This window comes from Hippoglossus stenolepis, chromosome 20, assembly GCF_022539355.2.
Source record: "Hippoglossus stenolepis isolate QCI-W04-F060 chromosome 20, HSTE1.2, whole genome shotgun sequence".
Classification (NCBI taxonomy): domain Eukaryota; kingdom Metazoa; phylum Chordata; class Actinopteri; order Pleuronectiformes; family Pleuronectidae; genus Hippoglossus; species Hippoglossus stenolepis.
In genome coordinates this window covers 7,833,296-7,854,874 of record NC_061502.1, presented here as the reverse complement: position 1 = coordinate 7,854,874, position 21,579 = coordinate 7,833,296, and the positions used below count along the sequence as shown (strand labels likewise).

The 21,579-nt window shown below is 41.7% G+C and overlaps 1 protein-coding gene across 1 annotated transcript in view; it reads left to right on the top strand.

Annotated features, from left to right (window-relative positions):
* The first annotated feature begins 7,887 nt into the window (after window positions 1–7,887).
* pak5 (p21 protein (Cdc42/Rac)-activated kinase 5) overlaps window positions 7,888–21,579 on the top strand; it is a 66,646-nt gene continuing 52,954 nt past the window's right edge. Inside the window, exon 1 of the mRNA XM_035143695.2 lies at window positions 7,888–8,077. The gene's annotated coding sequence lies outside the window, so the exon portion shown is untranslated. The remainder of the gene's footprint in view (window positions 8,078–21,579) is intronic.

Sequence of the window (21,579 nt, the reverse complement as noted above, 5' to 3'; positions counted from 1 at the left end):
GTCCTATAGCCATGAACAAGGCAACTGTCTTTTATAGCTGCAAACGCTTCTCAGCACTGGGTCCCTCCTCGATCCATCACTGCACCGTCACAAAGAGATGCCACGCCCTCACTTGTCACAACATTTATGAATGGTCGCCTTTTCCTCCGAAGAGTTATAAAAGTTATGAGGGTTTTTAATCAAATAAAACTGAAGAAAAAGGAAATATATATAATATTTGCCATGTATTCACATACTACTATATATACAATAGTGTGTTGTTAAGTCAATTTTATTGTCACAGTGGCAAATAACAGAAATTATCACGGGGTACTTTTAATATATAAACCCAACTTCCCCTCTGTTGTTTAAGTCCATTAAGAGGTTTGGAGTGACTCGGACGTTTTGGAAATCTTTTGATTTTAACTTGTTATTTAGTTTGGTCTGTGAATGACTTTTTTGTGCTGACTTTGGGACTTTTGAGGTTGGACTTTTTCCTGTAATTTCCTGTTTTACTCTGAAGTTACTTATCTTGTGAGTCTCTTTCTTTCTGCCTTTGTCTGGTTTCCCTTTTTAGTGATTGTCTGCCCTGACGTGTTCACCTGTGCTGTATTATTCCTTCATTCCATTGGTATTTCTCTCTCTGCTCCACAGTCTTCTTTGTCTGTTAAGTTCCAGCTCTGGTCACTGATGTTACCTCTCGCTTGGTTTAGTTCTTTGCAACTGAGTTTTGTTGCCTGAGTTTGAGTTTTGGATCCTATGAGTGTATTGGATTAAATATATCTGGATTCAGTAAACTCCCACAACTTTTAGCACTAAATGAGTGAGCACTATGTGACAGTGGCAAAGAACCAGCTTCTGGCTGGTCGAGAGCGAAGGAGTGAAGAAGAAGTGTTGGTGGTGGGGATGACATTCTCTTTTTTACCCCTGACCAGATCCGCTGACAGCACAATGACCTGTTCTTGTGTTACTGTGGTTCCCTTCACTGTGGAGCTGTCATGAGATGGTGTAACACATATCTGTCTAAGCTTCACATGGTAACACAATTACAGCAGACAGACAATGAAGTCAGGTCTCACTGCTGTTTTTCTGTATGTTCCAATGACTCCTGCTCATGGACGCTGATCAGTTCATCTGCAGGTTAACTCACTGTCATGGGCTCAGTCAGACTTCATGTGTTATGTTTCTCTATTGTTGAACTCTCTGTCCTCCTCTAACATGTTAAAATACTGATCCAGATAATTTTGATAAACAGGAGACATGTCAGGGTCAAATTATGAATCTCCAGGGCAACAGGCTCCATAACAAGTAACACATATGTGAATTAACAGAACTGCACTGGTTGTCCTCACTGTGTTATTAGATTAGCCATCACCTGAGCTGAAAAATGTCAGAAATTGCAGAAGCGTCTCAGAATGCTGAGACTTAATCCTCAGAGAATTCAGCGCCTGACATTTATGCAGCTGAGTCTCTAAGTTTAAACTCCATCTGGAGACATAGAGGATGAAGAACATCCCTCATATATGTAGAACATATAGAGAATATAATTGACTGTAAGTCAATTTAATGAAACTTGCTGTCAAAGCTGACCCTCCCTCAGATAAGTAGCCGCTCAGGGTTACAGGTAATTTCTACCTCCAATACTGCTTTGATTGACAGGATGTGATGGGTTAAAGAACCAGGTATTAAGGTATTTTTTAAGTTAACGTTCATGCAAATAAGCCTGTACAAATTATTATTCACAAATTAGCTTGACACCTTAACAGCGTTTCAATAATAACAGTTTTATAGTGCCTGCTTTAAAGGCACGTTAGAGTGTGGAATATTTTCCTCTTTGGTATTTTCTGTATTCATAAACATACTAGAGTATAGATATCTGACATTTTCAATAGAGTCATGTGGCTAATTGTCATAAAGTCGTAAACCAAAGAAAAGCTGTAAAGAGAGATAGGACACAGGAGAATCAGATATAATTGTGTTCAAATCTGTTGGTCTAAGAACCTGGGATGATTAGATCTTTTACAAGCCGTGACAGAGCAAAGTGTTGTTCTTGTATTATTTTATTTTTTTATTGATAAACTGTAAATTTGCATTGGCCTGTATTACAGCAGTAAATATAAATTTCCAGTATACTCATATAGTGGTGTACGGTATCTACTTGACATTTAGAGCAGCATGACATTTTTGCTGAGAACAGGTTGTGCAACTTAAGCAATATTTTCATAAATACAATTTGATTAATAGTATCATTATAACTCTGGAGGTCTTCTCAGCTCTACAGAGAATTTAAGCGTCTTTCAGCTCAATGTTTCGATTGTAGTGACCAAAACTTAACTGTTCTATTAACTCTACTCCCATCGAATTATTGGGAGAAGCATAAAAGCCCTGATAAACCCACTGTACCCTACAAATAGCAGAAGTAACAGACCAGCTAGTGAAGATAGTGGAGCATTTAGCTGCTTAAGACTTGGATATGTCTCCCCAGGGCTGGTGGAGACCAAAACAGAGATAAAATAAGACTGAACATTGGCTTTACATTCATCACGTGTCACATGTATCACAGCTCCAACCAAATGGTAAGAATGTGTCTTATCTGCTGGATGTGGAAACTGTTTGCCAACATGTATATCAACTGTAAAATGTGATAATGTGTCATTGCTGGGTTTACGTGTTTCACTGCCCTCAAGTGAGCCAAAAAAAGACTCTTTTACAGTTAGAGCTGACCGTCACTAGAGAAATATGTAATCCTGCTTGAAGGGCACTAGATCAGCTACAAAAACCTTGGACATGTTTCTCAAGGACACATAAGCAGTGGGAACCTTAAACACTGCTGTGGCTCAAACTCAGTTGACTCAAATACTATGTTTCTACCTGCTGCTCTGACGCACTATAGATTCCCCATTGGAGACTTTCAGCTTCACCTTTAATGAGACAGGCATCAATACCTTCATGTTGCGACAGAGCTAATGAACTGAATGTAATACACAGATTTCTCATTTATGCAGAATCTATGGGAAATCGTTTCTCAAGCTTCTTGTGAGGATTGTGGATAATTTCTTTGCTCGGGCTCCCTATTGTCAGAAGAAACGTCTCGCCAAGATACAATCCACAACATTTGGTTCATGCTAATTCACCCAGTTGGCCCATCAGCCTGTCATGTTGGAACTGGCCAAGCTGGTTTCAACCCGATATGTATCATTGAGATAATGTGATAAAGAAAAGTTATGCACGGGCCACAAATAAACCTCAATTTGAATTTGAAAGCAGGGTACGGTGCTTCATTTGAGTGCAGGATTACCATGTGGTCAAGAGAAGGAGTCATGATGTCACTTACAGGACATCTCCTTTTGTAGTTTCAGCCAATGGGAGGGCTGTTGAAAAAAGGGACACGGCCGTGAGGAGCGCTGCTGTTAGGCAGAAGAGAGTGTTCTGGCAGGAGCAGGGTTTTCCAAAACGACGGTGGTGGCATTAGCCTCTGATAAGCTCTGGGCCTGGTTCCAACACTCGTAAGCTGCAACCTCCTTATCTCCCTTTCTTCACATTTTCCCTCTTTTACCACTTTTTCTTAAATGAAGTGAAAATTGCTGGGTGGTTGAAATACAAAAGAAACACTCCCTCAGGGTAATCCCCAAATATAGGTGACATTTCTACATGTTTACCTGTAATGAAAGGAGTGGTTTTCTCTGAGATAGTATTTTTAATAACCTGTGGCTGGCAGATCTCACTGAGAGAAGAAAATAAGCTCAAGATGCTTTTGTGCCTTCAAAGAGCGAGTAAACACACAAGTGTGAATCAAAGCATGTGTGTGTGTGTGTGTGTGTGTGTGTGTGTGTGTGTGTGTGTGTGTGTGTGTGATGATTTAAAAGAAAATTATTTTGCTGCTGTTGCCATGGGGACAGCAGCATGTTTTAGCGTGTGTGTGTGTGTGTGTGTTAAAATCATCATCACATCTGCACCACTATGAGATCAATTTAATAACCACAAAGGATTACAGTGATGCACTGTAGTAACCTGTGTGCTTCCACAATCCAGCACTAGATGGGGTAAAAATACTCACATGTGGGTTAGAGGGATTTTGTCACTGGAGTGTCCTTTATTCAAGGAAATAAGATTTCATGAGTCTGCAGTTTATGTATGGTCAACAGACATGATATCAGCATATAACATGACATGACTGAGCCACAAAGCAGCATAGGGATGAGATGCAGCTCTGTAACCAATCACAGTGATACTGCACTGTTAAGCTTTAGTTTAAGGAGCATAAATCAATGCAACAGCAAGTGCTGTATTCCAAATGAGTTAATATTTATCTTATCAGGCATTTTATTTGGCATTGGTCTAATCTTTTTTTCCACTTTTTTGTTCACACACAGAATGATTTGTTTATATTTTCTGGCATGACGCTGCTCTGTTCATTCAGCATTTTTATTTTTATGCATTCTCCATATTTTACATTATTTGTCTTCCTTGAATAATAAATGTTGTTGTTGATTGTCATTCCTGTGACCTACGTGTTTATGCCGGCCTGCAAACCTAATTTCCTTTGGGATAATACTAAAGTCAAAGTTGAAGCTATCGCTCTCCGGTAAGGCTTTTAAGAAATTGCAAACTCTAACAAATTCCAATAATGTGACTAATTGATTCTCAAGAGATATGTTTGTGGTCAAGTGTCCCTCTGAGTGCTTATGCAAGTGTTTCTAGAGCCAGGGTTTCCCAGAAGATGTTTACCATTATTCATCTCTGAGAAAACATAATGTTTTTGTGCAATGCACACTTAATTGTCTTGTCCTGTACTCTATCTAGCCACTATGTTTAACTCGTTCAATGATTGAACTCCTAAACTAAATCACCAGGCTCCCCTCCCCCGTGAGAAGGATAGATGTGGCTGTCCATGCAGCCCATAATCAACGTGTCTCAGCCTGGAATAGTCCTGAGCTGGAGGGGTGTTCCCACTGCTTATATAGTCTGGGATCACATTTCCCATGGAGATTTATGGGGGGTGGGGAGGCTGCATGGCAGATGGAGGAGGTGAGGATGGTGTCATCGGAAGAGGACAAATCACCGGAGCAAGGAGAAGATGTAGTAGTGAAGAGGAGTGTGTCAATTTGTAAAATGTACGCCCACTTTTACAAGCATCTATGGTGGTTAGATATGGTTCATAGCACAGATTTAGAGCAGAAATGCCCTTCTGATTTATTCTGTAGGATGTGATGTGCATTAAAGTCCCCACCTGTAGGACCAGCTCGGGAAAAGGGAGAATGGAATCTGTTTCCTTGCAAGTAAATCAACTTATCAGGCTGATGAGCCTGAGGGAAGATGGTAATACAGGTGGTAGCTGCGCCCTCATTGATCCCTATCTTTAACAACAACACATAGAGCAAGACCATGGAATGATAATGTTTTCTCACCACCTCCTCTGTCATTTTCTCCCTCAGTTAACCAAAGGGGGTTAGGGGTAGGGTTAGAGAAACGGACTCGTGCCCTTGTAGATCCAGTCACTGTAGTCGGGTGAAGAGTCCTATGCAACAAATGGCATATCAGAAACAGAGATGGGACACTAAGGGCTGTGACACTGCAGGAGCTGGAAGAGACTGACCCACTGTGTGTGTGTGTCTCCCTAATGCGCTGGACCATAGCCATGAGCCTGGCCTCTCTTAAAAAAACACTTGCATATACACCCAAGCCTGAGTAGCAGAGAAATGTCAACATAATACAGTAATGCACTTCAGAAGAGGTCTGGCTCAGTTTTTGTCTGAAGCAACAGCTCAGTGAAGTAATAAACCTCAGGAGAGAAAATAAAGAAAACTTACATTTGAATATCCGTATGCTTTACTGACAAATCTCGACGCCTTGTTCTGGAGAGCGCCCCCGTGCCAAAATTAAAATCTCTGTTTAAGAGTTGAAAATTCCCAAATGAATGCATGTTTTTTACTGTGTGAGTGTGAAATCCAATCACTACAAATCAGATATGCAAGCAGATACTATTCCAGCATATAAACCTTCCCCCATTAACCTAATTATACTCCTTGTGCAATGACAGGGGGGTTAATAGGGGATCATTTTTGCCATGGGGCCTGTGAGAAGGTCACTCCAGCCCTGTATAGGCTACATATATAAACATATTAATTAAAATCATGATGCAGCCTTGAAAGTATCTGCCCCCACAGTCTTACGCTAAGATTAGGACAGTATATAGGTCTGTTTACTCTTAATCTTAATGTTAGCTTAATCTTAAAGTTAATTATCCGTTGTCTATAGTATATAGCTTGTGCTCTTTATTTAAAGTTTGGCCTGCTTGCACATTTGTCATCTACTTTTAGATAACCTTTTCAACTATTTAGCAACAACCTTTATTTCTACCATTAGTAAAATACCGATAAAACACTTTTCGACATTGTTTGTTACTGTAGATAGACATTAGTGGATATACTAATGTCTATCTACAGTATTTCAACCATTTACCCTTTACTTGTATCTCACTGTTTTCATTCATTTCAGTGGCTTTTATCAATTATTCAGATCAATTTCAACCCTTTTTGCTTTAATTTAATCGTTCCGCCTTCTCTACTCGCTTGCTATCTAGTTCGTGTCACAACACCTGTAATTGGGTGCAGGCAACTCAATATGTTTGTTGAATATTTTGTGTAATTGAGTGTGAGAGGTGGGAGCTCAGTGTGTTAGACCTCCTCTCTGCAGGGGGAGGTGTGGATCTACAGTGATGCACCTGGAAGTTGTACAGGTGCTCTACATATCCAGCTAGGTCTAACTACTTCAAATATTTACCTGTAACTTTTAGCTCACTGTTTCAGAATGTATTTGAACTATTCCAGCAATAGGTTTAATCAATGAATTTATTAATTTCAACCATTTCTTCTTTAATTGTTTAACTCTTCTCTGCTCACTAGCTAGCTAGCTAGTTAGCGTTGCAACACCTGTGCTTGCGGCGTCGGTGCAGATACATATATTTGTTGAATGCAACTAGTTAGATATATAGTATATATATTTGTTTAATGTAACTAGTTTTATATATAGTTTATGTATTTGTTTAATGTAACTAGTAACTAGTCATTAGAATTATAAAGTAACAATACTTGAGTACTGTTTCAGTCTATTCTACCCACCACTGATCTACAGGGATGTAGCATGAGGTTGTGGTCCACATATTCAGCTAGGTTTAATTATTTTTATATATTTACCTGTATCATTTAGCTCACTGTTTTAGAAATGTATTTTTAGTTTTAATTCAATTGATTGCCCTCCTCTGCTCACTAGCTAGCTAAGCGTTACAACACCTGTGCTTGGGTGCAGATAACTTAATATATATTTGTTTAAAGGTCCAGTGTGTAAGACTGAGGTGAAAAGGATTTATCGGCAGAATTGAATATAAAATAATCCGAGTGATGTTTTCACAAGTGTGTTTCATCTAAATAGTACAAATTGTTGTTTTCTTAACTCTACAATGGCCCCTTTTTATTTAAATACTTTATATTTACATCGGGGGGCCCTCTCTACGGAGGCTGCCATGTTTTTAACAGTAGCTCTGACTGGACAATCTTAACACCTTTTGAGTTTTAATGACAACTGAATGTTGCCACAGGTTCATGTTTGGAAGGGGAGGGTGAGGTGAGGGGTATTCAGCTGCAACATAAAACTTCACCACTAGATTCTACTGCTAAAATTCTACACACTGAACCTTTAATGGAACTAGTGTGTGTAATTGAAATGAGTGAAACGTCAGTAATGTCCAGAGGGTGGAGGTGGGCGCTCAGTAGCCTTCCTCTCTGCAGGTGGAGGTGTGGATCACGGCGTGGATCATGTAGCTGGAGGTTTGTCCCTGCTCCACACAGGTGCTCCACACATCCGCCGCGCTCTCCGCCCTCTCCTCCGCCGAGCGGCCGCGCTCATTCGCTGTCTCCCCCTCCAACAGCCCGGATGTAGCGCGCAGACAGCACCGCACAGTGCTCCACTCAGCGAGGATAACATGGCGCTGGCAGACACATAACGGTGCCCACCATAATAACACTCTTGCACGGGAACAGACCAAAATAAGCGACGGGACATGTGAGCTCCTCGACGACCCCCCCTCCAAAGAGAGCAGGTAGGTGCTGGAGCGTTTTATTCGATGCGTGCGCCTTGACGCCGTGGTTTAGATGAAATGATAAAAAAAAAAGAAAAGAAATGTGGCTGCTGCTTCTTGCAGGGGGCAAAAGAGCCGCTGTGCATGGAGAAGGCGAAATGCTCGAGTGAGGGGTTTAGTCCGGGTCTGTGTGTGAAACAGCAGCGTCATCCAGGGCAGGTTTGCGGTGCATCCGTGCAGAAATAAATCATCCTTTTCTCGCAGTGCATGTGTTGTCATGGCTGTCAGGCTCTCCGCGCGCCGGCCGCTGTCCTTGGTGTTGAACTGGGTGGGCACATCACACCTATATGCATGCTGCTGGTACATAGTGGAGGCCTGTTTGTGCCCTGCTTTCCCCCCAATGCTGCCACAAGCGAGGAGGGATTGCTGTTTGCCGATGGCTGGAGGGAAATCACTGTAATGCACCCGCAGCCTCATAATGTACAGAGGGGGTCTCGCAGTGCGTGGATGGTGCTCAGTGGTGAGGTGAAGCTGTCATGTTGCTCCATCTCTTTATTTGGTCCCTTTCGCATTGTGGCACACCACTCTCTGATGATGACAGTGCAAGACATTGTGTTTGCACTGCCCGTGTGTGAGTGGGTTCAGTGTGTGTGCTCGGCTAATGTAGGCCAGGTAGGGGCAGGAACAGATGGCTTGTTTTCAAGTTCAATGTGGCTCCTGGATTAGAATGTGTAGACGAAAATTAAAAGTGGTGGCTCGGCCCTCTGAGCCCGGGGTTCCCCTCCTAAGCTCATAATCGTCCTTACAGCAACTACGTCTCTATTAATAGGGGTAATAATAACATGTAGCACAAAACCTGTAAAGCTGTCAGGACGGCCATATTTTGTCAAGAACATGGGACATGGACCAGACTGCTCACTGGTGTTAGGCTTAAAGGTGATAGTGGACACAGTCTATAGTACTATTATTATGTTTAGAAGCGATATAAAGGAGACAAATGACCTTCAGTTGACAGATATCCCAATGCAAATAACTAGTGATGAAACAATAAGTCCATTAATGAATGCATTGATCGACAGAAAATTAAGCAGGGGTTTATTCAGATAAAAAATTAAAGATATGATGTGTACCAATTCTTCATTAAATGTCCAGGCCTGTGTTATATACCTTGTTGACTTGTGTACTAAACAATGTTTAAACCCAGAGAAATCCCCAATTTAATTCAAGGTAACGGGATGTTTCCCATTGGTCGCCTTTTAATTGCAAAATATATGCTTTAAGAAGGAAAAACCCACTAGTAGCCAGTTAGCCAGTCAACTTTTTTGGTCACTCGTAATGGATCACGATTATTCCTTTGCTGCGTAATGTGACTAAATCTTAAACACATTACCTCATCTGTAAACACTATTTGCGTCAGGTAGATTTTCATCAGCAATGGTGCCCAGCCTGCGTCACGACGTCATCAAACTAGGTCTTTTGTTATTGTTCTGATTGAGAGTTTATTTGACAAATATTGGCTGCTTGCCTGTGATAGTATCTCAGTGGCGCCCCCCTTCAGAGGGCGAAAAAAGTGCATGCCCCCAAGCCCACAATGTTTTTTTAGTGAGATAAAGGTCAACACGAGCACATTAGCACTCTCTTGTTTGTTCATTTTTATTTAACTCCATATTTCCCCCTGGTCATCCACGCTCCCCCTTCAGTCACTGTATCCCCCCCAAGGTGGGGACTAACCTCCCAGTTTAAGAACCACTGGAGTATCTGAATATATTTTGGTTTTGGACTGTTTATTGAGGAGATCGTCATGTGATTTAGAAAGGGATGATAGGCATTTTTTTTTTACACATTTTAATGACAAACCATTTATTCATTATGAGCTGGATAATGATTTCTGGGGTTGTTTTTCATCACTTGGCATTTCAATGTCGAATCAATTAAAGTAGCACTTATTTTGATCTTTATGGCCGGACATGCCAAAACCTATGTGATATTTTATCTGCAGATTCATGGATTATGAAAATAATCATTATTCGTAGCCCCACAAACAACTAAAAATGTCAGTAATAAAGGATTTGGTATCTTCATAGAAACAGTTAACACGCAATTAATTTGCGGCATAAATCCGTATTCTGCAAAAAACTATGATGGCTAAACTGGCTCAAGAGTTATGACCTCCCAGCAGGATACTTTTGAGGGACTGGTTAAAAAAGTTATGGTATAAAAATATCCCAGAGGGTAATGCAATGACTTTCAGACGAGTGAGTCCTAAAATCCCCATATTGCATATAAAGCAGCTCTGTGTTTACCCTACCTGCCTTGTAACATCCACATATTTAAGACTCTTCAGTTTTTACCTCCACCATGGAGGTTATGTTTTCATCAGCATTTGTTCATTTGATAGTTAGCAGCATTACACAAAAACCACTGGATTGATCACCATTAAACTGGGTGGAATGATGCGGAATGGGTCAGGGAAGACGCCATTGCAATTTGTTGTGGATACAGTAATTCTTTTCACTGTCTTTACCATTGCAAGATTAGCATTATGATGTTTTCACCAATTCCCAGAGAAATAACTCATGAATCCTGATGGAAAATAAAGTCAGGCACATTAGAGGACGGATACCTATGAGTGTGACTGTTGGGCCTGAGTTCTGCGCTCCTATAAGTGCTATCCTAGTTACAAATGTGTCCATGAAACCGAAGCTGAGTTAACCCCGATGATATCATTATTTCCCCCTCAAACTTGACACAGCTCCTCTAGAAGTAAAGTAGCCATTATACAACTGTTTTCACGAGATGATGAGTGGTCTCTGTACCTACTACACTGATCTTCACGTATCAGATTCGCGGAGTGCCTCTGTAGTATCATCGGCGTTTGCCACATCTGCATCCTCTTGTCCAGATCACACGTCAACGTGAGGTCAAAGGTTGGAGATGCTCTCAGAGATTCATAAGGGATGCACGTTGTTTTATATTTGGGAGAAAGTTCGAAGCAACTGAGTCAATGTTGGGTCCTTGTACGCTTGTGTGCGCACTCTGTAATGTATTCAGTGCCAGCAATGAGCACAACAGCTTTACATAATGATCAAAGCTTGAGGGATGCTGGAGCATGGCTTCAGCCCGCAGTATTAATAATAATAACCTTTGAAGTTATCACAATCCCACAACCTCATTCCCTTCATATTCTGCCTCTCTCTGTCTTTCCGTGTCTCTTTCTCTCTCACACACACATACACCTACACACGCGTGCACAGACCCACTCGACGGTCCTCTTCTGTTTAATGTTTCTGTATATGGGCTGAGCACTTAAAAAGAGGATAGCGATAATGAACACATGACTAACTATTTCCGTCCTGATGGCTCTGCGCTGCACTGCACAGCTCTCGGGGTCTACGAGGATTCGGCCAGCGTTGCTCGCACAAAATCCCAAATTACGTAAGAGTCGGCGGGAGTCATACGTTGAGTAATTTCGCCAGAAGAAGAAAATCGAGCTCTGCCCTGCCATCCAGGCCCTCTCTGTCGGTGCGACTTCCTCAACCTTCAAGACTGACCTCGTGCTACCCGCCAATCTCTCTCTCTCTCTAACAGTGTTTGAAATGCATGGGCAGGAATGTGTTCTCTGTAATTGAAGTGTCTGAATCAACCGTATATTTATATTGGAGCCTCTCGAAAGACTCATTGGTCAACCAAGTGTCTGGCAGTCTTGCGCTGGTGGATCTTGCTAATCAGGGCACGGAGTTAGGGAGCATGAAAGCTAGGTTTAGAAGAGAGGAGAGGAGAAGAAAGGAAAGGAAAGGAAAGGAGGGGGAAGATGGTAGAATAAATGAGACGTGAGAAGAAACAATATGAGAGGAGAGTAGACAAGAGGAAGAGCAGGACAGGGATAGGAGATGGGAGGCAGTTGAGAGGTGAAGGTGGTGGGGATGAAAGAAAAATAGAGAACAGGTAAAGTACAGGGATTTCCAACAAGGTGGTTAAATGGTGGAGTGAAGGATGAAACAAGAGAAAGAAGTGGAAGAATTCAAGTATCAGAGACGCAGAAACTAACAGAAAGAGTAAATGGGAGGGATGAGATTATAGAAGTAGAGTCTGAATATCTATCTGTGTCTGTGTTGGAGGTCTCGCTTTCCCTCAGTCTGTCACTTCTGTTCACTTCAGCTGCAGCTGAGCAGTCTATCTGAATGCCACAGTCATCTTCAGATGTCAGCACTTTTGTCCCAGATTATTGCATTTTGCTGTTTTTGACCTGGGATTTAAAAAAAGCTTCCATTGTGTTTTCTGCATGACTTGGCATGTCAGTATCAAAGTGTGGTGTGTGTGTGTGTGTGTGTGTGTGTGTGTGTGTGTGTGTGTGTGTGTGTGTGTGTGTGTGTGTGTGTGTGTGTGTGTGTGTGTGTGTGTGTGTGTGTGTGAAATAGGAAGACAGACAGACTGAGCGTAGAGAGACATTATGACAAAGGAGGAGTGGAGCACAAGCAATATAGGAATAAACTGTGTGTGTGTGTGTGTGTGTGTGTGTGTGTGTGTGTGTGTGTGTGTGTGTGTGTGTGTGTGTGTGTGTGTGTGTGTGTGTCTGTGTGTGTGTGTGTGTAACTGATTGCTGTCATGTCGTCCATCTTTGTCTACAGTCTGTGGTTATAGTGTAATTTGTAAATCCAAGTTGAGGTTAAATGACAATTACACTTTAAATGTTAAAAGTATTATTATTATTATTATTATTATTATTATTATTATTATTATTATTATTATTATTATTATTATATGATTATTATTATATATAAAGACTCCCCTCTGAGCACTATCATCTGTTGAGCTGCAATACACTCTTACCTTGATATTTACACTATCTATCTATCTATCTATCTATCTATCTATCTATCTATCTATCTATCTATCTATCTATCTATCTATCTATCTATCTATCTATCTTGTTAACTTGGGATGGAATTAGCTTAAATAAATCAAAGTAGATCTGCACAACACCTGGTGTCATCTCACATGCAGCAGCCAAGTCAAAATGCTGTTTTACACTAAATGTTGTGCCAAATGTTGGCCATATTACAGCTGTGTCATGGCTGTCATACACACACCCACCTACACACACACACACAAAGCGTAGACCTAGATACTTGGCAGAATCAGTATTAGAAGAGACACAGTCCACTGCTGTAGCTGACAGACTCTCAGTTTTCTCAGTCTAGCTTGTTTGTGTCTGCGTTCAGTGAGGCTGCTGTACTTCTTTACCAATTCCCCTCTTGTCCAAAGCTGGAGAGGCCTGACTAGTGTGTGTGTGTGTGTGTGTGTGTGTGTGTGTGTGTGTGTGTGTGTGTGTGTGTGTGTGTGTGTGTGTGTGTGTGTGTGTGTGTGTGTGTGTGTGTGTGTGTGTGTGTGTGTGTGTGTGTGTGTGTGTGTGTGTGTGTGTGTGTGTGTGTGTGTGCGTGTGTGTGTGCCATTGGTCATGGGGCTAAGGCATCAGAGGGCACTCATGAAGAGGCCCAGTGAAGCTTGAATATCCAGTGATGCCCTCAAGCTACCAAGTGCTGCATCTGCCTCTACTGCTGCCCAACACAGCACTGGCCCTTGCAGCCCTGTCACCCACCCTCCAGGCTAAGGGTGTTAACGCTATTTCTGTGTGCATGGTGGGTGGCAAATGTGTGTGTTAACACGCCTCAGCCTCCCTGCATGTTGGCCAAAAGGAGCTTCCTACTGTATGGTTCTTTCTACAATAGGTGTGCAGCAAAGGCCAAATCTGTTGCAAACCTGTGTGAGTCTGAGCGTTACTGTGTCTGTGTTCGTGTATGTGCTATAGTAAACTGCTGTAGTAACCAGTTGGAGCTTAATTCCAGTTAAATCGCTATTAAAGCGATACCTGTCTAGAATGGGCAGCCACAGAAAGCCAATTGCTGTGTCTGCACCCTTCCCCCAAAGAGTTGAACAGTGAGTGTAGTAAAAGATCTGCCTTTTTGTTCAATCTGTAACCTACATAAAGAGATAAAGCTTATTTTAATATAGACTGCACAGACTGCTCTGTTTATTAAAGCAGTGCATGTACTAAGTTTCACCCTTCAGACAAACTGGCAGCAACAAATATAATATTTCAACTCTTGAAAGCAGTTTTTTATCTTACAAAGGGAATTATATTTCAAAATGCTACAGACAACAGAGCCAGCAATAAATTACCAAAAGCCCTGAGATAAGACTGTTCCCCAGGGCAATCCACTACAGTGCCCCGACAAGTCATCTCTGGAGCCAGACTGCAGACTGACCACATATTTGAAATCTAAATGATTACTTTTCTGTCTGAAAACATCAAACCCTTAATAAAATGTTAGGTGAGTTACATAAATCCTGAGCACTCCTGGTGTAGTTATTCTTCTTGCATTTTGATATTAGTTGCATTTCAGAGTGTGGAGCGTGGTTTTCCTTCATGCTTTCACTCATGTATGTGCTTTGTCCTTGTGGTCCACTGTACTTCAGGGCCATGAGTGGACTGTTGCACATCAATGTGAAAGAAAAATTGTGACACTCTCATTTCTGTCATATCCACTGTTATACAAAATGCCTGTCCTGCACTTTAGGGACAGTTTGGGAAGGAAGACTATGAGCACTTAGAGTATAGGTTTTTACAACATTTCTAAAATATCATCATATTAATTGAAACTAGTGTTGATGATATTACTAAAGTGAGGATCAATGTAAAATTAGTTTTAACACAATAACACTGTAATCACTTGTATGCTTTGGAGGCTTCAATCGAAACGCTGCTCATTCACTTTGAATGGGGTGACATCATACGTTGTCGAACTGCATTGTTGTCCAGCTGCATACAGCAGAAGCTATCCATCAGCGGAGGCACCGGCCAATCAAATCACATCAATGTGAAAGAGGAGACAGAGGCAGATGGTGTGTGGTCATCTGGTCTAGGATTCTATTTCCTGTATACTTCTCTTTAGCATTGCATTGATAGCCAGCATGGCACGTTAGCGCAAAAGCCGGCTGTGTTGTGTGATTCGAGCATGAAGCCGTAATCGTCATTCTTATGACTTTCACTTCAGCACCAACAATTAGAGACGGCCACATTAACGCAATGCAAACTTCTGAGTCTAGCGCAAACCCTCAGTCCTGCAACAACCTTGTTCATCTCCCTCATCTTCTGCTTCATTTTTACTCTATCGACTCTTGCTTTGGTTGAACTAAAATGCACTTCTCCCTGCAGTGTTACAAGTCCTGTTAAAAAAGAAGAGTTGCAAGGCAAGCCGTCATAAACACAACTCATAACCTGCAGCAGCGGCAGTTGGCCGTACGCACAGCTAAACACTGTTGAGATCCTTCTCTATAATTACTTCATTCTTACTCCTGGCAGTCTTCAGTACCTATCTTGAAAGCTGCAGGCTTCCAGATGGGCCCCAGACTTTTAAAAAGCCTGTAGATAACACTGCTGCACCTCATCTCATATGAAGTGTAAAAAGAAAGACATTGTATTTGCTCATTTCTACGTCCACACACTGACTGTTCTGAAATGAATTGTGAGATAAGTGAAACAGCAGCTTGTATTTATTGCTTTGGCTTTGTTAACAGGGTTATTGTTCTGCAGTGATCAGTACCGTGTTTTTTATGATGTTTTAATGTGGTTGATGTATTTGAACAGTGCACTGGTGAATGGACCAAGGCTAACATTGAGTAAATCACTTTATAGGGCTCATAAAACATTTTAATTGCTGCATGTGTTCATAATTGTAGCAGGTTTCAGTACATGAATGCAGCAGTAAATTATGTCTCGATTGTTTAAATGTTCCTCTGGGTGTATTCTCCTCTTAGAAATGGAAAAAGCTGTATTGTAGAGGCATGACAAGTATCCAGGAGTGACTTGGACTGTTTTCTGCAAGTGAACAAACTCTCGTCTGATTTCATCCTACGCAGTGATCACTGAGGAAGTAGGAGGGAAGGGACATAAGAAGTGAAAGGGGGACACAGTAGAGTATTCTGAAGGGATCATTGAAGTCGCTCAACGCTTTCCATCCTATTGCCAGCCACCATGGTCCGACAGTTGCCAGCAAGCTTGTTCTGTGATTTGAGATCAGTCAGGTGGAATTTCATCAAAGCAGACTTGAATAAGGACATTCATTATGGCTCAGCTTGATTCATTACCATCCCCCAGCTCCCTCACCCACATGGTAAGGCTTCAAAGGGAAGTGAGAGGTTGAAGATGCAGGCTGCGCTCGCACTGAAGCTCACATTATAGCAGCCTCTTCGCCAACTGCATGGTTCCCTCCATGTGAGAGGTGATTATGAGACGATGTGGTCCAAACCTGACCGCTGTGTTTTTGAGCCAACTCAATCTGACCCTTGAACTGAGATCATTCACTAAGCCCCAACTCCTTCAGCTGTTATTGCTATCCCTGTAAAGCTTAACATCTTTGGTTAGCACATTAGCAGACACCATATGAATGATAATAGTGGCAGATTTACTTCTTGAAATATTTTCTAGTATTTGAAACAGTTGGTTCTTGATTTCAAGCAGCATTTTAATTTCCAGCCAGCCAACGTACAAGTTTTGCAGCTGTCAGATTTGATCAGCTGTATTAAGTCAGATAGCAAGCCATTATTAGCTCAATGACTGTTGAAAATCCTATCTTGTAGCAGTGGCTGTCAACCATGATGTTTCAAACATTTAGTTTGGTCAATGTCCCTTTCATTAACATGGATGAGGCAGGATTAATCACCAATATACTGCAGCCAGCCACCAGGGGGCGATTGAGAATCTTTTCCATGACTTTTGGGAAGTTGCCATGTCCATCTTGATATACAGTCTATGATGGCTACATGCAGGACATGCTAAAAAATGGAAACACTACAGCTAGCTATGTGGAAAGACATGGAAACACATGGAAGCATGGTTCACATTTTGCTGTTTAGAGATGGCTAGCGCCAGCATTATATGTTAGGAGTAACCGATACTTCTGGTGAATGCAAAGATATTTAAAATAACAAGTTAAGCTTTGGATGCTGTAGAATAAACTTCTCCAAATACAATAATGAGCAGGTCAAAGACATAAATGTTAGCCTAGACTCTAACAGCTTCCAGGACTGGCTCCCACACTGTGGGTATACGAGTTGTGATTGGGGCTTTTTTAATGTAATGTAATGTTAATGTCATGCCTCCTCCGCCTACCACAGTCCTAAATACATGGCTTCTACATGTGGAGAGATATGAAACTCCACAGACCTGCTGTCCCTAGTTAGTGTTTCTAAACCACGATTGTCCAACTGTTCTGTTCAGGAGGGATTTAGCAAAAGGTCAAGCAGACTAAATCTCACAAATGTTAAGTTCTGATTTAAGCCATTAAGCTTAAACTGCACAGGGAACTGTGTTCTTCTTCGGACTCAATGAGTGAAATCCATTCAGTCAGCATTACAGGAGGACAAACAGTGTCCTGTCGTGAAGCTAATTATACAGAATAGATGACTGTCTGATTGGACGCAGCCAGTCGACAATGATTTATATGAGTCAAGACTAATCTATCCCACAATTAGTTTTGTGATCAAGATGCTTTCTGTAGATGTGGATGTGTTGTCACTGTAAACACAAGCAGACATGTTTTGCTGGACAGTGTTAATACTGCTGTTGAGGGTGGAGGATGTTGTAGCTTGTGGCGATCTCCTGCAGAGCTCCAGTCCTCTATTTTCTCCCTTTTCTGACGATGAAGAGTGTTGTTTCTCATCCCTCATCATTCAAAAACCAGCGATACGGCCTAAATTTAGCACTGCTTGGAAACTTGACCATCACACAGATTAGTGTCCGTGATGTGATGTCTTAAGATGGACTTCAGCCGGGAACCAAACACAACTTGGGGCATAAAATAAGTCCCTCATTATCCTCTCATGTCATCTGTGTGTGTGTGTGTGTGTGTCAGTGTGTATATTTCATTTTTAGTCTTGAGTCCTGCATGAGCGCACACGCAGACGTGTGAAAGCACATATGCACCTAGACTCATACATAGTGTATATGTGCATAACTGAATGTACTGTATATGCACTCACATGAGTACTCACATAGCCCTAACCACACACACACACACACACACACACACACACACACACACACACACACACACACACACACACACACACACACACACACACACACACACACACACACACACACAGACAAATACACACATCAGGGCGGGCGGCTAATGACGTAGGGTAAGACAGAGCACACAGATGCACTGGCTGAATAGATTAAAGCATTCATCCAGTGACACAGCTGTGCTCTCTTTGATGCCCGGGCATGAAACTGCAGGAAATTTCGACAAAAGAGGGATGCAGAGACGTAGCTGATTACAAAAAAAAAAGGAAAGAGAGAGAGAGAGAGAGAGAGACAGATCCACTCTGACGTGTACGGCGTGTTAATGCTGTGTAACTTGTCAGAGCAGCAGCTGCAGGCCGGTGCTCGTGTGGTTGTGCCAATTAGATTGATTGATATACTTCTCTATTTGTGGAGTACTTGTAAAAAAGCTACGTAAAATCTTTAACTACTTACTATTATGTAATTTACGGAGCCCCCGAAGGGTCACAGTGATTCTTTGAAGAATACTTTTGTGTTCCCTCACAATATGTTTCACATTATCTTGCAATAGTTTCCCATTCTCATCATGCAACACTGTCTTTTTGTTATAGGTGCACAAGTGTGCAGTCATCTGTATCTGTGCAGTTGTCCAGTATCTGGTTCTGAATGAATCTGACAGCATCCTGCAGATCACATACTGCATTCTTCTTCTGATCTAAGAGTTTACTTTTACTTATTATATAATAAGCAGTCGGACTATGTCAGCATGCTTCATGCCCCATTCAAAGTAAAATTCAATAACCTGATTGGTACTACAGGGTTTTGGTGGGAGAAAATGAGCTGAAATGGTTCACATATTAGAGTGTGGACACCCGGCCTGCACCTGTCGGAAGGCCATGAAATGATATTGTCCGGGGCAGGTTGGTTATGTTGGCTGGGCTGATTGTTTTTACAGATCACGTCTGAAATCAAGGGAAAAGAACAATAATCATGTGTGTCAAGGACAGAGTAACACAAAATCAGTGCAGTCTAATTTAACTCCATTATAGGCTCGGGTCAGGTTCGAACACAAAAACATTGCCTGTCGGGTTCAGGTCGGACTGGGTTAGTTTTCTCTCAGAGTTGGACAGGTACAGACTGGAAAAAACGGCTCCAGTTGCAGTCTACTACAAATCTGATCAGAAGGAATAGAACAAGAAATGTATTGCGAGGTAACACAAAACTATATGTTGTAATGTAAAATGTATTTTGAGAGAACGCAAAAGTAGCAAAACAACAAATCTTTCAGTCGTGATCCTTCACCTAACGTTCTCTTCCAGTCAGGGCGAGCAAAGAGGGGAATAAAATATTAACTCCCTGTGGTGAAGTAGATCGCAGAGTGGTTTCAACTGGAGATCAACTTTGGCAGGTGTGAACTTCGCTTCACACTCACATATGTGTGACCGTGTCCTAATCCTCAATTCTTGCTGTGACCCATCAGGGGCGCCGTATTAATTAATGCCCAACTCTTCATAATTTACCACAATATTCTGCACCTATAAAGTCATTGTTTAAGTTTTTTAAAGCAAGATCGTGTATGAACAGATGTTTCAGGAAGCAGCAGCTCATATTCTCATGCTTTTAAACTGACTTGCTAATTCATAGCTGAGTTAAAGCTATCTATTAGTGTAAAGGGAGTTTAAAGGTGCAGCATATAGGCTTGTTAGCTGTATGTACTCCATGGGGCTTTAGTGTGTTCCTGCTTGCCTGGGTTGAGGGTTCTGGTTGTGCAGCGTTCACAGCCCTGCCAGCGTAGCTCCAATTAAACCAGGCACCAGTTTCTTTTAAACCCCCTGTGTGTTTAAGACCAAAAAACCTAAAAACTTTCTAAGTCTACCGTGAGACGCAAGAAGAAGAGGAGGAAGAGGAAGCTGCATGCTGCTGAAATATAAATGGGCGGCACATCTTTTTGTTGTTGTTGTGAGTTTTATTGCAAGGGAGCAAATGAAATGGTGGACCCCTGTACTGGCAACTGTTCAGCCAAGATTTCTTATTGTTTTGCAAAGTCATTCTGAATTTATTTCAATATATTAGAAAATTGTGATGTTACATTATCTGGTTAGAAATAGAACGACCTCTGTCACCCAAAAACTACTGCAACAGAAACTAGGTCCTTCACTTCTTTCAGCTCTGTAAGCAGCTACGCTGTCTCTTCTGTAACGCTCCAGGAAAAAGGCAGTTTCCCTGATTGTGCAGTTATGCAGCATGCTACGATGCATTATGAATTATTTGGCTTTGTTTTTCCCCTGTCATTCTATTATCCTTCCAGCTAAGCCTCTTCATTTCCTCAGATGGCCGTGCCATTGTGCATTTCCCTCTCTGTTTATCCATCTGCAAATGGACCATGCACTAGTGTGTGTGTTTGTGTGTGTGTGTGTGTGTGTGTGTGTGTGTGTGTGTGTGTGTGTGTGTGTGTGTGTGTGTGTGTGTGTGTGTGTGTGAGTAATAGGAAACGTTGTGTTTAAGAGTGATGATTGCTCTGGCCCTCGTGGTTTACAAGCAGACAAGGTAATGGCTGCTACTTTCTCAACTTGCTCCAGTCAATCCCTCTGAAGTGAGTCAGTGTGTGTGTGTGTGTGTGTGTGTGTGTGTGTGTGTGTGTGTGTGTGTGTGTGTGTGTGTGTGTGTGTGTGTGTGTGTGTGTGTGTGTGTGTGTGTGTGTGTGTGTGTGTGCGTGCAGTAGGAAATGGAGCTAAGAGCTGTCATGGTTTACAAGTAGTAGCTCGGGTTATTGAGGGCATCTTCATCTTCCTGAGCAACATTTTAATGTTTCTTTTTAAAGCGTCTTTTTTTGACAAAACAGTCTCATCACAAGTCTCATTTAGATGCAACTCCGGAGCTTTCCACACGTATGGATTTTATGGTGATGAAGGTGGCAGCCTCATCAAAATTCATAGTAATTTTATTAGACAATGTGTCCTTGATTGAAGACAGAGATACACAAAAATTGCCTCTCATTTCTTGGCAGTGACCATGGATTTGTCTGATTGTTGCTGACTTTTGAATGTTTCTGTAAATGCAGAGTGAAGCCTCCGATGTCCTCCCTGGTCTTGGGGGTAATGCTGAGTTACTAGTGTAGACACTAAGCTGGATGAACATGCCAACAATTGCAGCTTCTGTTGGAGCAGCGTAATACACAGTTTGATCAATTCCTTACATCTTTGCTCTTGTGTTTTTCTTCTTCTTTTTTTATCAATTCATCATTCTCCAAGCCCTTTAGATGCATCAATGCTCCTCAAGTGCATGCACATTTGCAATGTGGAGAAATGTGAGGGTTTACTGGACCTACAGTATCTCTATAGAACCTGATAATATTATAAATGTTATCCACCAATATGAGCCTTTTACAGACATATTGGAATTTATGTTTATGTTTTATGGATATACACCGATATATAAAGGTTTTACTTTACAG